The 7,147-nt window shown below is 39.3% G+C and overlaps 1 pseudogene; it reads left to right on the top strand.

Moving 5' to 3' along the window:
* The first annotated feature begins 232 nt into the window (after nucleotides 1-232).
* LOC129548523 (olfactory receptor 8G3-like) lies at nucleotides 233-6,399 on the top strand (annotated as a pseudogene).
* Nucleotides 6,400-7,147: the final 748 nt, after the last annotated feature.

Genomic DNA, 7,147 nt, shown 5'->3' with positions numbered 1-7,147 from the left:
AAAATGTTATTTGATATCTTAACTATAATTTTCTTGAAGTCTGTAATTTCTATTCTGGTACAACCAGAATCAATGTTTTTCAAGAGATTCCCACATTATGAACTTCTTCTGATGAGAGACAAATTAATGATCTCCCGAGAATTACGCTTCCTCATAAACATGTACATACACACACAGAGGAACACAAATGTACACTCATCTACTCTATATACTTAGAACCTCGGACAGGACAATGGACCCTGGAAGTCACTCTGCAGTGACTGAGTTTATCCTCTCTGAGGTCACAGAAAAGCCACAACTCCAGCTTTCACTTTTCCTCCTCTTCTTAGGAATCTATGTGGTCATGGTGGTGGTAAACCTGGACATGATTACATTGATAGGGCTCAGTTCTCACCTGCACACCGCCATGTACTATTTCCTCAGCAATTTGTCCTTAATTGACTTCTGTCAGTCCACTGTCATTACCTTCAAAATCCTGGTGAACTTATGACAAAACAGAACATCATTTCTTACTCTGAATGCATGATTCAACTCTACTTCTTCAGCACTTTTGTTATTGCAGAGTGTCACATGCTGGCTGCAATGGCATATGACCGCTATGTTGCCATCTGCAACCCCTTGCTTTACAACGTTATCATGTCTTACCACATCTGCCTCTGCCTCACAGTGGGAGTTTATATTTTGGCCATCATTGGCCAAAATACATCATTGGCCATAAATCCCATATAGGATTTATGTTGAGACTCTTTTTCTGCAAGAACAAGGTGATTAACCATTATTTCTGTGATCTCTTTCCACTCTTGGAGCTATCCTGTTCCAGCATCTTCATCAATGAATTATTGGTTCTATTCTTGAGTGCATTTAACATCCTGACTCCTGCCTCAACCATCCTTACATCCTACATTTTCATCCTCTCCAGAATCCTCCAAGTCAATTCCACTGAGGGCAGGTCCAAAGCCTTCAGCACCTGCAGCTCTCACATCTCAGCTGTTGCTGTTTTCTTTGGATCTGCAGCATTCATGTACCTGCAGCCATCATCTGTGAGCTCCGTGGATCAAGGAAAAGTGTCCTCTGTGTTTTATACCTGCATTGTTCACATGCTAAATCCTCTGATTTACAGTCTGTGAAATGAGGATGTCAAATTTGTCCTGAAGAAAATTCTGGAAAGAGGAAAATGTATATGAATAGAATCAGTAGCATGATGTCATAGAAGTCATTTGGTTTGCTGAGATATGCAGTGTGTTAGATTTATTGTTCAAATTTTTGGAAATTTATTGATACTTCTCTATGTAACTCACCTCCAAAATTCCCCTCCTGACTACTTCTTTGAACATACATTAAAATGATTATATAAGGAAAAATGCAATAGAATTTTAAAAAAATCTTGAATATTAAAGGAGCTTACTTTTTTAAAAATAGTTTTAAAAAAGGAGCTTACTTTTATTTTTAATAATAGTATATCTAGGAAGAACAACAATGCTTATGATGATTATGGTGAAAATCACAGTAATGTATATTATCAAGATTTATGAAATATAAAGCAGTATGCCAAATACTTTAAATGGATAGCTTTGTTTACTATATTCCTTCAGGACAAATATTAGTATTATTTTCCTTTGAAAAGAAGAAATGAAAGGTTATTTCATTTGTGTAATTGCCATGATCCCAGACATAATAAATGATAGAGAAAACATAAGTGATACTTTTGCACAAGAAGATTGTGAGTAGGTCCAATGCCTCCCTGAGAATTCCCTTCTATATGTCAAGCATCATCACTTTCCTATAAGACTGTGTTTCTTTTCTCTAGATGTATTCTATGTTATTTTCACTTTTATTTCCTTTGAGATAATGAAAATAATCAAAATCTTTCAAACTGTGTTGGTCAAAGCAAAAATTGCAAAGATGGAGATTTATTGCGGAGTTTCACAGTAGACAGTAATTAAAGAGATTCAAATCATAAATGAAATGTAAATATGCATAAAGCAGCCCAAACAACATTGTCTTATCTTTATACCAATAACGCTATAACTATTTATCAAGCAGCTGTTCATAAAAGATAGAAATCCTGCTGAGCTATGTCACTTTCATGTTGTTAAAGCTCTTCTGTTCCATACTTTATTGAGTTTATTCATGTTCAGTTCAGTTCCTCGGTGTGTCTGACTCTTTGCATCCCTATGGACTGCAGCACACCAGGCTTCACTGTCCATCACCAACTCCTGGAGCTTCCTCAAACTCATGTCCATTGAGCCGGTGATGACATCCAACCATCTCATCCTCTGTTGTCTCCTTCTCCTCCTGCCTTCAATCTTACCCAGCATCAGGTGTCCAAAGCATTGGTGCTTCAGCTTCAGCATCATTCCTTCCAATGAATATCCACATTGATTTCCTTTAGGGTTGACTGATTTTATCCCTTGCAGGCCAAGGGACTCTCAAGATTTTCTCCAACATCACATTTCAAAAGCATAAATTCTTCAGCGCTCAGCTTCCTTTATACTCCAACTCTCACATCCACACATGACTAATGGAAAAAACATAGCTTTGACAATGTTGGAAAAGTAATATCTCTACTTTTTAATATGCTTTCTAGGTTGGTCATAGCTTTTGTTCCAAGGAGCAAGTATCTTTTAATTTCGTGGTGGCAGTCACCATCTGCAGTGATTTCTGAGCCCAGGAAAATAAAATCAGTCTGTTTCCATTATTTCCCTATCTATTTGCCATGAAGTGATGGGACCAGATGCCATGGTCTTAGTGTTTTGAACGTTGAGTTTTAAGCCAGCTTTACTTTCATCAAGAGGCTCTTTAGTTCCTCTTCACTTTCTGCCATAAAGTTGGTGTCATCTGCGTTTCTTAGATTATTGATATTTCTTCTGGCAATCTTGATTCCAGCTTGTGATTCATCCAGCCTAGCATTTTGCATTATGTACTCTGCACATAAGTTAAATAAGCAGGGTGATGATATACAGCCTTGACATATGTTAATGCCTTTTTGTGCCGTAATTTATAGAGTTGCCATTTCATGTTATGTTCTCTTTAAAACATATCTTCTTTTCCCTCATACTATTGCTTTTTTGATTGTGGGTCTTAAACATCTTACAATTACAAATACTCATATTATTCTAAATGCTAAGTTGTCTTCTGTCTTTTCCTAATTCAAACCATCCTATTCATTATTGCCATATCAATGTCGTTTAAATAGTGTGCTATCTATTCACCTGACATAACAAGTTGCAGTGTTTACTTATAGTATCCAAATATTGGACAAATATATAATATAACTTTGTTGCTTTTTACTCACTAAATTCTATCCAACTCTTTGCAACCCCATGGATTGTAGCCTGCCAGGCTTTTCTGTCTATGGGATTTCCCAGGTAGGAATACTGGAGTGGGTTTCTATTTCCTTCTCCAAGGATCTTCCCAAAGGATCATCCCGATGCAGTGGAAGATGCATGACTCCTGCATTTGCAAGTGGATTCTTTACTGCTGAGCCACCAGGGAACCCCATAATATAACTTTACCTCCTTGTATTTCATTAAACATTAATTCAATATCAGATAATCATTTTCAAAGAGCACTCATTTTTTTTCCTCATGCACACTCACACTCTTTCAAGCCATTTCACTCATACACCCTTGCACACCCTTGCGCACGCCCTCCCACATCCTTGCACGTCCTCACAAGTCCTCAAGCATCCTCCCACACCCGTGTAGACATCTGCATGACCTTGCACACCCCAAAGAGCACTCATGTTTATCATTTGACTTAATTTTCATCAGTTCTATTTGCTCAGTTGTGTCCAACTCTTTGCAGCCCCATGGACTGTAGCCCACCAGGCTCCTCTGCTGATGGAATTTTCCAGGCGAGAATAGTGTAGTGGAATGCCATTTCCTACTTCAGAGGATCTTCCTAAACCCATATCTCCATCTCCTGCATTGGCAGGGGGATGCATTATCCCTAGAGCCACCTGGGAAGCCAGTGGTATAAAGGAGGGGAGATGGTTACAATCACAACTCCTGTCATAGGTAAGATTCCTAGTCCCATGCTTTTCCCAACAAGCACAAATGCATTAACAGAGGACAAATACTAAAACTTCTGGTGGAAAATTCTTGAACTACTAGGGCTTAGGCTCCTAAATAAAACATGGGTGAAACGCCAATACTTTGGCCAGCTCATGAGATGAGTTGACTCACTGGAAAATCTCTGATGCTGGGAGGGATTGGGGGCAGGAGGAGAAGGGGATGACAGAGAATGAGATGGCTGGATGGCATCATCGACTCGATGGCCATGAGTTTGAGTGAACTCCAGGAGTTGGTGATGGACAGGGAGGCCTGGCATGCTGCAGTTCATGGGGTCACAAAGAGTCAGACACAACTGAGCGACTGAACTGAACTGAACTGAACTGAACACGCTAGTAAAGTAATGCTCAAAATTCTCCAAGCCAGGCTTCAACAGTATGTGAACTGTGAACTTCCGATGTTCAATTTGGATTTAGAAAAGCCAGAGGAACCAAAGATCAAATTGATAAACATCTGTTGGATTTTTGATAAAGCAAGGGAGTTCCAGGAAAACATCTATTTCTGCTTTATTGACTATGCCAAAGGCTTTGAATGTGTGGATCACAACAAACTGGAAAATTCTTAAAGATATGGGAATACCAGACCACCTGGCCTGCCTCTTGAGACACCTGTATGCAGGTCAGGAAGCAACAGTTAGAACTGGACATGGAACAACAGACTGGTTCCAAATAGGAAAAGGAGTACATCAAGGCTGTATATTGTCAGACTGCTTATTTAACTTATATGCAGAGTACATCATGAGAAACGCTGGGCTTGATGAAGCACAAGTTGGAATCAAGTTTGCTGGGGGAAATATCAATAACCTCAGATATTCAGAAGACATCATCCTTTTTGATTATTTTTTTTTATTGGAGGCTAATTACTTTACAATATTATATTGGTTGATTTTGCCATACATTGACATGAATCTGCCCCGGGTGTACATGTGTTCCCCATCTTGAACCCCCCTCCCAACTCCCTCCCCATCCCATCCCTCTGGTTCATCCCAGTGCACCAGCTCTGAGCATCCTGTATCATGCGTCGAGCCTGGACTGGTGATTTGTTTCACATATGATAATATACATGTTTCAATGCCATTCTCCCAAATCATCCCACCCTCATGTTCCCCCACAGAGTCCCAAAGACTGTTCTATATACCTGTGTCTCTTTTGCTGCAGAAGACAGCATCCTTATGGCAGAAAGTGAAGAAGAAATAAAGAGCCTTTTGATAAAAGTGAAAGAGGAGAGTGAAAAGGTTGACTTAAAGTTCAATATTCAGAAAACTAAGATCATGGCCTCTGGTCCTATCACTTCATGGGAAATAGACGGGGAAACAGTGGAAGCAGTGACAGACTTTACTTTTGGGGGCTCAACCATGAAATTTAATGTCTGTTTCTCTATGGAAGAAAAGCTGTGACCAACCTAGACAGCATATTAAAAAGCAGAGACATTACTTTGCCAACAAATGTCTGTCTAGTCAAAGCTATGGTTTTGCCATAGTCATGTATGGATGTGAGTGTTGGACTATAAAGAAAGCTGAGGGCCAAAGAATTGATGCTTTTGAATTGTGGTGTTGGAGAAGACTCTTGAGAGTCCCTTGGACTGCAAGGAGATCCAACCAGTCCATTCTAAAGGAGATCAGTCCTGCGTATTCATTGGAATGACTGATGCTGAAGGTGAAACTCCAATACTTTGGCCACCTGATGCGAGAGGTCACTCATTGGAAAAGACCCTGATCCTGGGAAAGTTTGAGGTCAGGAAGAGAAGGGGAAGCCTGGGTATGAGATTTTTAAATGACATCACCGAGTCGATGGACATGAGTTTGAGTAAGCTGCTGGAGTTGGTGATGGACAGGGAAAACAGGCATGCTGCCATCCATGGGGTCACAAAGAGTTGGACATGACTGAGCAACTGAACAGAATTGAACTGCACGGAACCATTGTTGCTATGATCTTCTGCTCCTCCTCAAGCTCTCCTACGCTAGCACCTATCTCAGTGAATTACTGATTCTATGTTTTAGTGCACTTAACATCTTTGTCTCCATCCTGATCATCTTCAGCTCCTATATCTACATCATTTCCAGTAGCATCCACATTCATCCCATGGAGGGCAAATCCAAAGACTTGAGTACATGCCACTCCCACATCTCAGATGTTACTGTTTTCTATGGATATGCAGCATTCATGTGCCTTAAGCCATCACCTGTGAGATTCATGGACCAAGGGAAAATGTCCTCTGTGTTTTATACTATTGTTTTGCCCATGCTGAATCCCCTATCAACAGCCTCAGGAATAAAGATGCCAATGTTTTCCTGATGAAAATACTTGACAGAAGAATATTTTTGTGATCAGACACATAACATGAACATGATATTTTAGATCTGCTGCTGCTGCTAAGTCACTTCAGTCGTGTCCGACTCTGTGTGACCCCATAGACGGCAGCCCACCAGGCTCCCCCATCTAGTCTTTGCTTATATTGTATGGCTATATGCTTCTCTTACTTCAAAATCCTTACCAGAGCTTACAATCTGAGTTAAGATCTCCTTCATGCTTTGTAATATTGCTCAAACCAGTATGCCTCCTACTATGCCATTTATTGTTTTGGGTGTGTACTTGCCTGCTTATTGTCCAAAATGTACTGCGCTGCAGTGCTCATGAAGATTATCCTCATGCATGTATTTCATTGCCATATATGCAGGACGTAAGATAGTTCCTGTCACTGGAAACACCTTGATAATTTTCTTATTTTCTTTAAAAAAATTTTTATGGGAAGCCATATTTATTTCACACTGTGTTTTTTCATTACTTTCTCTAATTAGCTACATATGACTTTTAAAAGTTAAAATCAATTAAATTTATGTTTGAAGAGTTCTTTAAAAATCTGCAATAAAATTGATGACATCCTAAATTATTTCTATACAAAAATTTAGAAGCATGAACTTGAGTAACTTCAAACTCGAGTGCAAGTAAGATAACTTGTAAACATCTGATTTCTTAAGTCATTAAATACAGTCAAAACCCCAAAATCCTTGAAGCAAAACTCTTGGTTATCAAGAATACAACATACATGAATTTAAAAATAATATGTATATTTGT

The sequence above is a fragment of the Moschus berezovskii genome, chromosome 25 (genome assembly GCF_049115385.1).
Source record: "Moschus berezovskii isolate FMDL1 chromosome 25, NW_MosBer_1.0, whole genome shotgun sequence".
NCBI classification, from domain to species: Eukaryota; Metazoa; Chordata; class Mammalia; order Artiodactyla; family Moschidae; genus Moschus; species Moschus berezovskii.
Note: the sequence above shows the minus strand (reverse complement) of the source record. Positions and strands in the feature narration are given on the sequence as shown.